The sequence below is a fragment of the Podarcis bocagei genome (assembly GCF_964188305.1).
Source record: "Podarcis bocagei genome assembly, chromosome: 10".
NCBI lineage: Eukaryota > Metazoa > Chordata > Lepidosauria > Squamata > Lacertidae > Podarcis > Podarcis bocagei.
Genome location: NC_138135.1, coordinates 75,954,245 through 75,969,670, shown reverse-complemented (window position 1 = coordinate 75,969,670; position 15,426 = coordinate 75,954,245). Strand labels below are relative to the sequence as shown.

General features: G+C 45.9%; 1 protein-coding gene across 1 annotated transcript in view; it reads left to right on the top strand.

The window, feature by feature from the left end:
* The first annotated feature begins 14,972 nt into the window (after nt 1-14,972).
* ELAPOR2 (endosome-lysosome associated apoptosis and autophagy regulator family member 2) overlaps nt 14,973-15,426 on the top strand; it is a 105,803-nt gene continuing 105,349 nt past the window's right edge. The window contains exon 1 of the mRNA XM_081210678.1: nt 14,973-15,131. The gene's annotated coding sequence lies outside the window, so the exon portion shown is untranslated. The remainder of the gene's footprint in view (nt 15,132-15,426) is intronic.

Here is a 15,426-nt window from a genome sequence, read left to right as displayed (position 1 = left end):
ACCCATTTGCCCCTCGCTTCCATCTACAGCACGTGCAGAAACCGCCTTCTTGACTGTTGGACCCATTCTTGGTTTCGTCCACCCAATCTGCCAGAGCTTGTCTTCACATGCAGTGAGTCCCTAACTCACTGAGGGTTTAAAACCCATCGGCTCCCCTCACCTGGTTTAGCCGGCCAGTGGAAGCTGTTCCCAGGGTGTGGCCGCTGTTGTATGCTGACAGCTTCTAGGAGCCGAAGGTGAGAGCTGAGTGCAGGATGGAGATCAAAAGCGGACAAACCAGCCCAGAAGAAGCATGATGTGTCCCCCACCAGAGGTAGTACCCCTCCCCTAATGCCCTATGCACCCCTCATAAAGCTAATGCATGTCAAAAACATGTTTACAGTGGTACCTTGGTTTAAGAGCAGCTTTGCCTTGGAAGCAGAACATGTTTCGCTTCCTGTTGAGTGTGTTACATTTGTAAATGGCGTCCCCCGCTGCTATGGGAAAGCAGGCCTTGGTTTAAGAACGCTTTGGTTTAAGAATGGACTTCTGGAACAGATTAAGTTCATAAACCAAGGTACCACTGTAGTTCAATTCAGGCAACTGATCTTGAGTTGTCTGTAGAGGAACTCCTCTTTCCTCCATCAAATGTGACTTGCTTTTAAGGACTCTAAATCTGTGTGCAGTGGGGGAAAGGGCTTACACAGTGTCAGGAGAACTGACAAGCTGAAAAGGAAATTACCGTATTTTTTGCTCTATAAGACTCACTTTTTCCCTCCTAAAAAGTAAGGGGAAATGTGTGTGCGTCTTATGGAGCGAATGCAGGCTGTGCAGCTATCCCAGAAGCCAGAACAGCAAGAGGGATTGCTGCTTTCACTGCGCAGCGATCCCTTTTGCTGTTCTGGCTTCTGAGATTCAGAATATTTTTTTTCTTGTTTTCCTCCTCCAAAAATTAGGTGCGTCTTGTGGTCTGGTGCGTCTTATAGAGCGAAAAATACGGTAAACGAAACAGGCTTTCTAAAGGAAACACAATCCAATTAAAGGCTTCTCTTTCAAAGTACTGAGTAGGATTTGAAAAGTAGATTTCTGAAAGTGTTAGCTGTCAGTCTGGCAAAATCTGATGCTCATCTGATGACCACTGGCTACTCTTACACACCAAGTCACCTACAGGCTGATTATCCAATAGACTGTTTTTCTCCTTAAATACACATCTATAGACACAAACCCTGAGAAAATCGTAGATGGGGGCAAATTACTGAAAAGGAAAGTGTTAACTACCCCTCTCCCTGCCTCCCCCAAGCTGTGCTGTTCAAACTAGCAGCTTCTCAAGGCTGTATTTAGTTTCAGAAAAGAATTACAGGGTTGCATCTCTGTAGTTTGCCACTAAGAAAACAAAAGAAGAAAAGCTGCAAGATCTTTACTTGGGAAGGGAAGGCAATTTTTGCAAGATGGGGTTTCAGGTGCTGTTTAAAGTAGGTCGAGGTGTGATGGAGCTAGTGATGGAGAAATCTGTCAACTTCAGTTCCTCCCAGGCTCTAATTTGTTCAATCTTTAATTCAGTAATCAACATCTGTGTATGGTTTTTTTTAAAGTACTTATGAAAATTCACCAGCAATTCAGTGTCAATTTCTCATGCACATTTTCTGTGCAATTTTGCCCAACATATGCATTCTGTAAAGCAGTATCCCCTAATAGAATGCCCTGCAATATATGCGTTTCTATGCAAGCTTCAGTCTAGTATACACATTTTCCCCTACACATTACTTGGCTGGAGAGCTGCATTGCAAAATCTGGATATTTGCAGATTCTGAGGGATGGCTGTGTCTTTTCAAAAAGCACAAATTAGATATATTTGCCTTTAAACGCAAACTGAGTCTAATTTCTCTCTCATCCCTAGATGGAGCATATTCTAGAGAGGAGAAAGAAAGAGATATTCCAATTCAAAAAAACTAGTGACTTCCCACTCGCCCAACTTTGATGTTTATAACCCAGAGTACATACAATTGTGTTTTAAGATTCCACCATGTCTTATTTCATCCTCTCTAACTTGTTTTTTTTAAATATGTTATGCTATTTTCTTACACTTCTGACCCTGCTGTGGTCTTTGCATATGGGAAATAACATACAGACTTGAAAGGGTTTCTTTAAATATTTTAAATTTGCATCTTTAATCAGTGCAGTCAATTTTGCCATCTCTGTGTATTCCAGGATTTCCACCAGCCACTCTCTCTTTGAGGGTGTTTTCTCCTCCTTCCATTTCTGCACACAGAGAATCCTTGCCACTGGAGTCATATACATAAATACTGCAGAGGCTTTCTTTGGGCTTTCGCTCTCTAGTATCCCCAGCAGGAAGAAATCTGGCTTCTTGGGAAAATCCACTTTAATTTTAAAAATTATTTTCATTATATATCATGTCTTAAAAGGCCTTTGCCTTCCTGCAGGTCCACCACATATGATAGAATGACCCCTCACAGGCCTTACATTTCCAACATTTGTTTGATACATTTTTGTACATTTCAGCTAGCTTCTTGGAGGTTACCGTAAATGCTATCTATACAGCATCTTGTAATAGTTTTTTAAAGCCATAACATGCTGTAAATTTCATTCCTGTTTTCCAAAGCTTTTCCCAAGCAGCCATATCTATATTATGTCCAACATCCTTAGCCTCAGGGCTTTTCGTTCAGCCGGAGAGCACAAGAAGGCAGGTGTGCGCCATTGCCATTCCAAGAGAAGAAGGGAGGCGTTAATGATGAGTTCTTGTACCTCTTTTTCAAGAAAAATAGCACTGCCTAGCTCACTTAATCATTATTTTAAACACTTCATCCTTTGTTTCCCATGCTAACAGCAATTTGTACATTTTAGAAATTATTTTCTTATCATTTTCACATAAACCTACTTCAAAGGTTGACCTTTGCTCTGCAAATCCATTCTTTAAATCCTTTTTATAGATTTCGTTTAATTCATGATATTGGAACCAGATACCCATTAAGTTTTGTATTTCATTGAACTTTTTAAGCTCATTGTCCTGAAAACTCAAGAAATCTCTATATAAAGCCCATTTGGGTTGCAGATTTTATTCTTTATGTGCTCAGGCCTCCATTGCTGATAACCATAAGGGACTTTTATGTTCCATCAGATTCCTCCATATATAACATAAAGAAAAGCTTTCTGCACTTTGCCTTTGTCACACCACAGATATGAATGCCACCCAAATCTTCTGTCAGATCCTCCCAAGTCCAATAATGTAGTATTTCTTAACGTCACCCACTCTTTTAGCCAAGTTAATCAAGCTGCTTCGTGACGCAGTTTTAAATTAGGTAAGGCAAAACTTATTCTTTGGCATCTCTTAAATTCTTAAAACTTATTCTTGCCAAATAAATATAGTTTTGTCTTTTTGTCATTGTTTAAAACAGGGAACCACATTGATTACCAGCACAGTCTGAAAGAGAAACAGCATTTATTTTTGGTACTACATTCCTTTTTACGACCGGGATTCTACCCATCAGGGATTCTACCCATCCTTCTACTCCATCTCTGTAAGTCTGCTATAACCGTATTCCATATTTTCACATAGTTGTTTTGAAATAGCACTGCATTTTTATTTGTCAACCAAACACCCAGATATTTAACCTTCTTTTCAACCTTCAGCCCTGTCAAATCCTGTAATGTATATTTGATCCATATTTTTTTAAACTAAAACCTTAGTTTTGTCCTTAGCAAAAGAAAAGCCATCTAATTGACCAAACTATTCTGTTTTCCACAAAAGCCTTTCTGCAGCGCAATCTTGTTCTCAGGGAATTCAAAGAGGACAAAGGTGGCAGGTGCTCTGTGCAAAAAGAGAACTGAGGACACCGAAGAGAAGAAGGTAACCCAAACTTCCATGGTATACATTTCTGGGGCCTATACAAATGATAAAAACTAATCACACTGTTGTTCTTTCCTTTTGCTGCTATTGTTGCACTGATTAATCTGCTTCTCTCCCACCAGAGAGGCTTGCCTGGTGCCATCATGTCTTCAGGCTCCAGGCAAATCGTCCCTCTTTGCCCAGGCATTCAGCCATTAAATAATTTATGGCCTGTTAAATGGGGGCGGGGACTGCTATTGTGATTATTTTATTATTATGCTACGTATTATAATGCTTTCTGTTATTTTTTTAATCTTATGTTCCACAAAATGTATTCTTCATATTGTGCACAGTCCTGGGTGGTATGTAAATTGAATTAATAATAATAATAATAATAATAATAATAATAATAATAATAATAATAGTTCTGCTAATCATGTGGAGGGGCAGGAGGGTTGCCAAGGCACTGATGCCCTGCTCTTGACCAGCTGATTCATAGCCAACTACCTCTCTGGGTTGGGAGATATTTTCAGGCACCTAAGGAGAATGAAGCCGGCACACCAAGTACCCTATTACAGTTGGAAAGAGGTGCTGCAGGCCTCCAGCTTCCACCTACAGATCCTGCAGCAACAGAAAACCCCAGTAAAAATATTTTTGCCAAAAGGAGGAAGGTTTAGAGCAGACCTATGTCAGAGCACATCTCCTTATTACAAGTGTGGAGCATCCAAACTGAAAGCTGTTCAGCTGCAGTCTGAGGTGTTCTGCCCACAACCAAATTTTGTATCATGTGTATGATGGCTCTGAATCAATGTTTTGGATAAATACCTTCCGATCCTTGCTGTCACTCCAGTATATATTTACTGTGTCACTGTGTTATTGCTGTTTGTTTGCCCAGAGTTTGTAAGCGCAGCTTTGTTTTGTGTAGCCATTGTTTAATTGGCTTTCAGTGTAGTTGGGCTGATCTATGTATGGGAGAGAAAGAAGAATAACAGAGAAGCAAACGGCAGCACATAGCCCTCATACACACTGAAATTTCATCCCATTATTTATTCCTTAATAATCTGGGAGGGAGGCAGTGGTGCCTTTCAGCTCTTCCTCCTGTGCTCCCTGACCGTACCCTTCTGTTGGAGAAAAGTGCCTTGCGACTGATATTATACTACTCCAAGGGACCTCCACAGTTTTTAAATCTACCTGTATCTTGCTAAAACATCAACTGCCACTTGACACATAAGGTTCTCCGCAGAAGCAGCCTCCTATTAGTTCTCCATGGCATTTGTGATAAATGTCCTCATAGAGACTGACTCTTTGCACTGTGGATTTAAGCTTTGAGTGGAGCTGGATGATGGTTTTTTAAAAAGGAAGACTCCTCCTCTCCTCCAGTAACAGCATGTAAATCTCAACATGTAATGCCATCATCCTGGGTGAGAGCTTCCCTGGTTGAGCTTCCCTGGTTGCGCAAACTCCCAGGGGCTGAGGCAACCCCCTCCCCGCAAGTATAAGCCCCCTCAATATACAGGGAGCATTTGACTCCACCCCTGGCTCCTCACAGCATTGCAAGTGCAATGTCAGGGTGTTGTGTAACGTTGCGCACGGACCCCCTCAAACCTCCTAAGGTGATTACGCCCCTGTGTGTCACACATCAAGACTGACCAGATATTTCTAGGATAAATGGAAGGAGGAGACTGGGGGCAGCTGCTTTTGCAATTTTTAATGCACAAGGGGAAATCCTCACCCCCCAGGAAACTCAGGCATGATTTGCCAACCTATTTTGAGCACAGCTGGCACCCATGTAACCTGCTTGGCTTATTTAGGTCTGCCTCTTGCATGCAGACTTGCATTGTGGAGGACTGGGGGCACTTGGGAGAAGATTTCAGGGATTTTGGAAGCCATTTTGATTAAGGGCTGTAGGGCTGGAATTCAGGGCAGGTGCAGCTCACCAAGTTATGTGGAAAGGAAGAGCCTTTGTTATCTCATTATTACCTTCGAGTCTCTCAAATCCATATGAAGAGAGGAGCATATTTAAAATGAATTTGTGTGTGTTTTCAGTGATAGCTGCTATTTCTAGAATACAATAAAGCTGTGATCAGGCAATCCATTTGATGCCAGTCTGTTCTACTGAGACTCAGTTTCCTTATCTCAGTAGTCCTGCCTTTTGGGGTAGGGAGGCTGGATGGATGGAAGAAGTCTTTAGCTCAGTCGGTCCCTATTTTGGACTCTCTGGTTAGACCTGGGGGAACTTGCACTGAAATAAGTTTGCAACCTTGAAGGGAATCCCACTCAGTTCTTCCAAGTAAGTATGCACAAAATTACAGACTTAGACTGAAAAAAATACATATGAATTTTTGAATCTGTGTTCCTGGAAAACACTGGGGGTGTAGGAAGAACTCATGAAGTTGTCAGAGCAAATTACATCTGCATTTCCTGTCAGATTGCCTTCTGTTCTGGGATGTTGTCATAAAAAACCAACAGCTCCCTGAGGAAGTCAGTAAATCAAACAAATACAAGCAAAAGATTTGCTGTTGTTAAAATAGTTCTACATTCTTCTCAACCTGAATGCTCCTACAACACTCATGCTCCCATGGGCTGCAACCCAAAAGGTCTTAAAGGTGTGCAAGGTGCTTTGATGCAACTACTAAGAGTTCCCTTTAAAAAACAACAAACTGTTTTAAACTATTGTTTAAAGGAAATTGCTCCCATTGTCAGAGACAGTATATCTCTGAGTCCCACTTGCTGGCCCCACGAGCGGAGAGAGCGATGTTGCTGTCCAGTCCCACTTGCGGGCTTCCCATAAATGTGGTTGGTCCCTTGCGAGAACATGATGTGGGACCAGGTGGGCGTGGCCTCATGCAGCAGGACTCTTCTTCTGTTCTTAAGTTAAAAACAAGGGGGGGGGGGAGAAAGCACAACAAATGAGGGGAGCTAAATTACAAAGCGAAAAAATGAATCCTGAAATGGACAAACAGTGCAATGGAAGAAAGGAAACAAAATAACTCTGCCCAAAATCAAAGTTGTAGTTAAACAACAGAGAAAATACAGAACTTGGTCAGAACACCTTTGGCAGAAGCTCCTTATACTGTATCTGTTCCACCTTAAAGCTTCCCTGAATTTCAGGACGGTGGCATATGGAATATATGTAGAATAAATTTCTATAGTAGTAGTGTAACTGTTCTGAATTAGGACTTCAGCCATGAAGCTTCCTTGTTGGGCTTGGGCCAGCAACCATCTCTTAGCCTGACCTGCCTCATCTCAGAGGGTTGCTGTGAAGATAAAATGGGAGTGAGGAAGAATCTTGCACACCCCTCGGAGTGCCTTACATGAATACATTAAATGTGCCATTTCCTCTTGTCACATCAAGACTGCTTTTGTCTCTTTCTGTCTTTCTATGGGCCCAATCCACAGTGGCCACCTGCCAGCCAGTATTGCCTGCAGGTTTATTCTTTGCAGGGATTGAACCTGCCCCGCTTTCTCATTAAAACTGAGTTTCATTCAGAGGGGTGTAGAAAATAAAGTCCACTTAATTAAAATGTGCTGCAGTTTATGTACGCTTGCCTTGAGTTATAGACCTATAAAAAGGTAGGTGGTTATTTTTAAAATGTTTTCCTCATTAATTTATAAAGCATATTTGGGGAGCTGTAAACAGTTTTACAACAAAATGAAACCGGATCTGCGACTGCACATCCAACAGGATGTGTTCTGTTGCCCCAAGGGAGCACTTCTGGGGAGAGACACCATAACTGCAGCTCTGAAGGAGGTCACATCCCCGAAGGCCCTGAGGACTGTGAAGCATTCAGCTCAGGGAGGCTGCCTGGGGCGCCTGGCCTGACTCACAGCTGGCTGGCAGCTCCATCTCCAAGGGAGGCCTTCAGGGCACAGAAGCGGCTGCCGAGGGACGGGCAAGACAAGTCAGTGGAGAAGAGGGTCTGAGCTGTGAAGCATGGTGGAGTTGGATAGTTTTACACTCTGGCTTTATTTTTTGGGAGGTGAGGAATGCTCTTTATGCGGCAACATGTGCTGCTTTGCTTATTTTGGAATATGGCAAGGCAGCCCGGCTGCGTTTGGGGTTCTCCTGCTCATTCTGCCAAGGGGCCCTGGAGTTCTGTCCCCAAAGCTTGGGACCCGTCTAGGAGTGCAGGAGCGCCTCTCTTTGCACCTTGCTTCTGATGGGAACTCACTAAGTGGCCTTAAGGAACGGGCAGACAGAAGGTCAAGCAGAATTTGCCGGTACATCCCCAAGTGATTTTCTTTAGTAAATTCAGAAAGGTTTCTGGCTCCCAATTGTTTGATGACAGCAACAAAATTACCTTTCCCTGCTAAATTAGGCTGCTGAAAGGAAGAAAGTGGACCAGGAGTGGCCTTTTGTGTGAAATGACATTGAGCAGATCTGGTACTGAAAATGAATTTCCAGACTCAGAAGGACAGTCTCATTATTGTATCCCATGTTAGTTCTACTCCAAGTAGACCCACTGATATTAATGGGTGTGACTAGTGTAGGCACATTCATTTTAGTGGGCCTACTCTGAGAACCTAGTTAGATACAACCCTCTGTCCTTTTTCATCTGGCTCTCCTTGACAGATCTTGGAGTTCTAATAAACAGAAACGCACACAGAGCAAAGACCCCAAAATCTCGTCCTTCACCGTTGGGGACAACCCCTCCTCAAACAACATTTGATTAGGCTCAGAATCCAGATCCCACCCGAGATGGTGGCTCAACATCGCAAAGCGCGACCAGTAGTCTCTAACTGACTGGCTCCCCTGCTTGCACCTCATCAGTTCTCGCCGAGTCACACTTTGCTGGACTTCACTGGAATACATCGCATCCATCGCCTGGAAGAATTTCCTAAGGTCCTTCAAGGCATGATTTTGCGTCGCCATAAGGGGCCTAATCCATTCCCTTGCCCCATCCTCCAGATGCCCCACAACATAGGCCACCCGTAGCTCATCGTTAGCAAAGTCATCATGCTGCAGTTCCAAAGCGTACTCTATTTCCGTTCGGAACGCATTGTAGTCCTGGGGTTTCCTCCCAAACTTGTGTACCAGCCCCAGTACCTTCCTTGCGATGGGGGTGGGTCTGACCTGAGCATCCTGAGCTCGTCTTTCGTCCAGCCGCGCCGTCAGGAGAACTACATGCTGTTCCAAATCTCGGTTTCTCTCTACCAAACCTTGCACTGCAGCTGCTTGCCCCGTCTCTCCGGCTCCTCCGGTCTGGCTCATGGTGCTGCCTCTCTGGAGCTACGCACAAGCAACGTCGGTGACTGACGGATTGCTGTAATAGTTTTAGGGGTTGCTCGTGCGTAAGTTGCCGCCACTTCTGGCTAGGTTACCTGGTTAACCCTTTCTGACTGAACAGCCTCCAGCATCGTGACTGTCTCAGTCGCTGGCAGAATCCGTCAGTGGGCGTTTCTTAAACCTTTTCCAGCATAAAAGTTGTTTGACGCCAAGTCTCCTCCTACTCTCCCTGCGCGGAAGTCTTCTGCGCAGGGAGGGTGTGGGCAGCGGAGTACCCGTACTTTCTCTGCTGGTCTCCGGTGAAGAGTTTTGGAGATTCCTCTCCGATTCCCCCATCTGCCCCCCTTCTCCACTGGTGTTACGCTGATTTCCTTCCCCAGCAGATGGGCTGCCTCTCTCCCTACTGGGACCCTCTCCTGCATCCCTTTGGAGCCTTCCCTCCGCGTCTAGCTCCGATGGCAGTTCCCTGACAATGGGTGAGAGGCTGGAACTGCAGCTCAAGTTGCCCATGGGAGCCAGCATGCAGGAATCTTTTCGCCCAACATGGGGCTCAAACTCATGAACCTGAGATTAAGAGTCTTATGCTCTACTGACTGAGCTATCCCAGCAGTAGGGTGTATACGGATTTGATAATACAGCCTTGTTGTGGCAATCTTGTGGGTCTGAGAGCAGCTGAGGGAGCACATACTTCTACATCCCTAATAGAACTAGTGCTTCTAATAAAAGAGAACTAGAAGGAGCAAACACAAATATTTTACGTGCAAAGGAATCTCACATCCCAGAGAAGGGAATGAGGGAGACCTCGCCTAAAACACCACCAGACATTACAATTAGCTGAGCAGTTATCACTGAGGATGTTGATCTCTGCAGCAGCAACTGAAGAAAGAGTTTAATTGGAAATCAGCATCATATACTGTACTGATTGCCAGTTGCTTCATGTAATTTTAAAGTACTAAAAAACCCAACCCAACCTATTTGCAGAACCTCTCCCCCACGCATGGTGGTGAATAGGCTATGAAAAAGCCAGATCCTGCATTTCGTGCCCAAATGTTAAAAATCTCAGTCCTTTTCTCTCCCTGGAAGCAAAACACCACGAATTCGCGGTACTCTATTCCAGCAGTTGTGGTGTATCTTCCAGCCATTTGAACTGTGGGGACAGAGGTGGCCCCCATTCACTTCAGTGTAGTAGAAAGCTTTCTAATGAATCTATACAAACAGCAAATCATGTTTTAATTTTTTTCCTGAAGTGTCCAGGAAAGGTTGCCTTGGGATGGTGCTGTGCTTGGGAGGAAGAAAAAGCCCCTGAACCATTTACACATGGAAAATGAGAAGGGGCGGCTGGAACACTTCTCCCCAACATCAAGTTCTCTGTGCACTCCACCCTTCTTGTCTGACGTCACACAGCCCAGGAAAAACGTCATCTGGTTGTCATCATAGTTACGTAGAGAAGAGAATTTTAGCAAGAGGTTTCCTCAACCTCCATAACTTATGACAAGGAAATCAGCACCTTCTAAAATTTCATTCCCCTCCCCCACTGATAAAGCCATGTCCTAGTGTAACTTCCAAGAATATAATATCTCCTGTTCTATTTTTCAAATAAATATTCTAAAGATAATGGAGTTCTGCTAGGGTTGACATGGGCATTTTTAATCCTCAATCTTTCTTTAAGGAAAAAAAATCATTTGACTGTTCCCTCACCTCAAGCAGGATGTATCATTTCCTGACATTTTTCACTCCTTATCTAGAATTCATCCCACTGACCCTCCTGATATTTCTGGTGAGTGTGCAGTGAGTTTATCCCTCACAAAATGTCAGAAAGAAAATGCCTTGGGAAAGCACAAAGGTTTTGAGTTTCACTCGCCTGACAGGGTGAGCAGCAAAAGGTTAATGGTTTCTCTCCCCCTTTTTTGTTGGCTAAGGCACCATAATGCCATCCTAGAGACCAAGCTAATCTTGGAGCAGCTGCTAATGGTTTTCTTCTAAACATGAAGACATCTGCTTAGATTCCCCTTTTCAGTTGTGTGCTGGGTATAAACATCAGATCAGAGGAAAATATGATACAGCCACTTTTATGCCACTGTTTGTTCACAACATATGGCTTAGTTGGGGGATGGGCAGATCATCCCCCCCCCCATTTGTGTTGCTTTCATATTTGTTCATTCATAAGTCAGTTTCGTACCATTTCTGCATTAATTTACAAATGTTTAAAAATGCTTGAAACTTCATATTTAAATACATATTTTAATCAGTATACGTATATAATTGTGCATGCTTTTAATGTAAAATACATTTAGATATGCACTTTATCTCAATGTATGCATTTCCAAACCCATTTTTATCCTAAAATGCACATTTTAAACACATTTTATCGAGCTATAAGAAAAATTGGGACAGGGTAATTATGTTCTAGGTGGGACGCGGGTGGCGCTGTGGTCTAAACCACAGAGCCTAGGGCTTGCCGATTGGAAGGTCGGCAGTTCGAATCCCTGCAATGGGGTGAGCTCCTGTTGCTCGGTCCCAACTCCTGCCAACCTAGCAGTTTGAAAGCACACAGTGCAGTAGATAAATAGGTACTGCTCCAGCGGGAAGGTAAACGGCATTTCCGTGTGCTGCTCTGGTTTCACCAGAAGTGGCTTAGTCATGCTGGCCACATGACCTGGAAAAACTGTCTGCGGACAAACGTTGGCTCCCTTGGCCAGTAAAGTGAGATGAGTACCGCAACCCGAGTCTTTTGTGACTGGACTTAACTGCCAGGGGTCCTTTACCTTTTAATTATGTTCTGATTGTCCTGTTAGGCTAGAAGGTACACATAAGAACAATCCGAAGCCCGGGGCTTTGTATACATGGAGAAATGCACTTGTTTAGCCTAGCAAAATGTACTGTGTGTTAGGCAGCCAGCCAAACCCCCTGTAGGCCAGGCTGGGGTTGTGGGGAAGGACAGTCTGCTGGGACTGAACCCCGTCTTCCAACTGCTGAATGTGTACATGGGCAGAAGTGCTGTGGGTGGGGTCCTAACTGGTGACAACCCAGGAAAGCCCTGAAACCAGTCTGCATGTCAGGGGTAGGTAGCTAACATGGTACCCTCTAGATGCTCCTGGACTACAACCCCCACTATCCCTGACCATAGGACATGGGGCTGATGGGACTTGTAATCCAACACTATCTGAAGGGCACTGTGTTGGATACTCCTGAGGGAGGGGGCTGGGCCATGGCCTGAATAGCTGGCAACTATGATATCACAGGGGCTCACAAAGATCTGGTTGCCAGTAGATCAGCAGGGGGTGGGGTGGGGGAATGGTCTAGCCTGTTCTGGTACTTAAAAAAAAGTCATGGTGGTTTTCCAAACAATTTTTTTTATTCCAAACTATTTAAATTATACAACAATGGGAACAGAGAAGAGGGGATGGACTGAAAGGGAGGAGGAGGAAGCAAGAGGAGGAAGTAAGGAAACTCAAGCGTCTCAGCTACGCCAAGAAGTTAGCAATATCCCCGGGTCATTAAGCACAAGTTTCAGTAAACCCAGACACAAACACAGCCATGTGTGCGTCTTCTTGCTGTTCTTGCCTGTAGGCTCCAAGTTCATAGGAGGACAGAGAATGTAACTCTGGGATCCTGTATTGTACTCAAGGTAGAAAGATCTCCTTCCGTGTTGCAGCATTAACTGTTTTGCCACAAACAAAGCAGAGAAGATCCATTGCTCTTGACTTGAAAAAAGGTTTCATACGGAGAGTATAAAATCACAATAGACATCTTTAAACCATAAAGAGGACTAGGTTGGTGATAACCAGGACTTCTGCCCAAAAATGTTTTTTTGCCAAGCATGCCCATATGGAGAGGATATATTAAATACCTGCATCGTTGATTATAGTTGGGAGGCAGGCATCCATTTTATTGTTGAAGCAGACATGCTTCCAGATCTAGGAAGGACCATGCAATAGAAGGAAGCACTACTTTCCATAGCCCTGGTGGCTTTAAAAGCACTTTGATCTAGTCGGTGAAGCTTTTCATGGCACAGAGATGAGCATTGTCATCTGCTAATGTTTGTAGATCAAGCTTTTATTAAAGCTGCACAAGAGCAGAGTCCAGTAGAAAAGTGGGCAACGCAGAGATTTCTCTTATCAGCATGAGAACATCTGCAGGATAAATAGCAGCTGCATGGATGCTCATGGGGTGTCTGCCTAAGGCTTAAAAGTAAGTTGTGGTAAACTCAAGCAAACTCAGAGGGCATGGAGTAAGTACTTACTGAGTACTTTTCTGGAGTTTTAACAGGACACAGAACAGCATTTTCAAAACACATTGTGCTATAAAAACAGGTGCACTTCAATTCCCATTGCGAAGCATGACATCACTGTTAAAATCTCATGGGAGCCGAGTAAGGAAAACATTGACTTAATCGTGTGGGCAAATAGTGCAAGAAGCAGAGAGATTTGTTTACTTGCAAGACATGCAGCCTGATCCTATGCAAAGTGAAGTGCGCCTCCTCTGTTGAATCCATGGGCTCAGGCGCCCCAAACTCTGCCTGGTTTGCAGCTTTAGAGTTTGGCTAAAGCAGATGTGGGAACCTGTGGCCCTCCAGTGGTTACTGGACCACCTCCTCCATCTTTCCTGATCATGGCTCTGCTGGGGGAACTGGAGTCCAGCAACATCCAGTGGGAAATGTGTTCTCCTGGGTGAAAGGAAGACATGGATAAGGGAGATTCCAGGGTGAAACTGCTGAAGTGAATCAAGGTTCTGAATGAATGAACTCATGCCTTTGAGTGCTCCAAAGAACTATAGAAGTATTGAGTATCTATCATTATTCCAGGAACTGGTGCAGCTTTTCCCAAGGGGTCCCAAGGGACACACTCCCTGCCAGGCAAGTGGGCACAGACTGCAGCTGAGAAGAATGAGTGACATTTTACAAAGTCCACAATTCAAATCTTGCTTTGTCACACCCACGCTTTCTCATACATACATACATCATTTTATTTGTTCAATAACTACAAACATAACAAAAGTAATCGTGAGTAACAAATAAAATATCAGCAAGTACACAATGAAATGGAACATTTCCACGTAAGATTTAAAATTAATATACCAGAAAATTATATCAATCCCAGCAATGCACCAACAAAACCCTTTAAATAAGGCCCCAGCCCAGGGGTCTCAGTCTATGGGAATCGTGCAAACCCACAGAGTAACATGGGCTCCAAATCTGCGGTCCACGGGCTTCATTCAGCAAGGCAGCGGATTTTCGACGGAAGACGCGTTAAATATTCACACTGATTTTTAATTATGCTTGTGCCGCTTTTATTTCTTCCATCTTAGTGTATTACAGTTTGAAGTCTATGGAATTCCATAAAAACAAGACCCCATTTAGTCCGGTGCATTAAAGATGCCACAGCAGGTCCCCAGACCCCCCCAGCTGGTCCAGCCTGTCGTTTCCGGAGACCCCGCGGCCGAAAGGCAGGAGCCCCAGCCGAGGAGCCCCGCTCGAAGCCCGCTTGCTCTCCGGCTCCCCTCGAGGGCCGCCTGGGCGGCGCAGCGCTGGCCGGACAGGTGCGCCCTCGGGGAGCCGGCGTGGCGGCATCTCGGAGCGGCGTGTCCGGGGCGGCGGAGCGGCGGGAGGCGCCGCCGGATGTGGCGGCGGCGAGAGCGCGGAGCAGCGGCGCTGCGGCGGCGCCTGCGCACTGCGCGCCCCTTCCTCCTCCTCCTCCTCCTCCCGGGCTCGGTCCGCCCCGCTGGCGAGCGCGAGTGAGCAGGTGGCGCGCCCGGCACCCGCTCCGTTTCTCCGGGCTGGGAGGAGGAGGAGGAGGAGGACCAAGGCGCAGCGCCGGGGAGAGAGCAGGAGAGGCTCCCCGTCGGGGGCGAGCGGAGAGCGGGCGCGGGTCTGAGTCGGGCTCGGCGGCCAGGAGCTGCCTGGGTGCCAGGATGCGGCGGGCGAGGCGGCGGCGGCGGCGGCGCTGCTGCTGTGCCTGGACGGGCGCCGCGCCGGCCCCGAGCATCCTCCTGTGGTGCCTGGGCGGCTGGGCTCTGCTGGGCTGCCGGAGCGCCGAGGCGGTGGCGGCGTCGTCCATCCTGCAGCTGCCTCAGTGCCAGGAGGTGAGATGCGGGCGCCGCTTCTTCTTCTTCTCCTCTCTCCCTCTCCCTCCCCGTCGGGCAGACAGAGCTGAGCAGTTGGGGAGCCCAGCGCCAAGGCGGCCAGGAGGCGCCGCGCCCCCCGCTCTCCAGCTCGCTCTCCTCGGGCAAGTAGGAAGTTGGTCTGGCCGCTTCCCTCGCAGGGATCTCCATCCCCTCGAAGTATCAGCGCTTCTTGGCCAAGGAGGGGAGATCCCACATAAGCAGTGGCGTAGCGTGGGGGGTGCAGGGGGGCCCGGCCGCACCGGGCGCAACATCT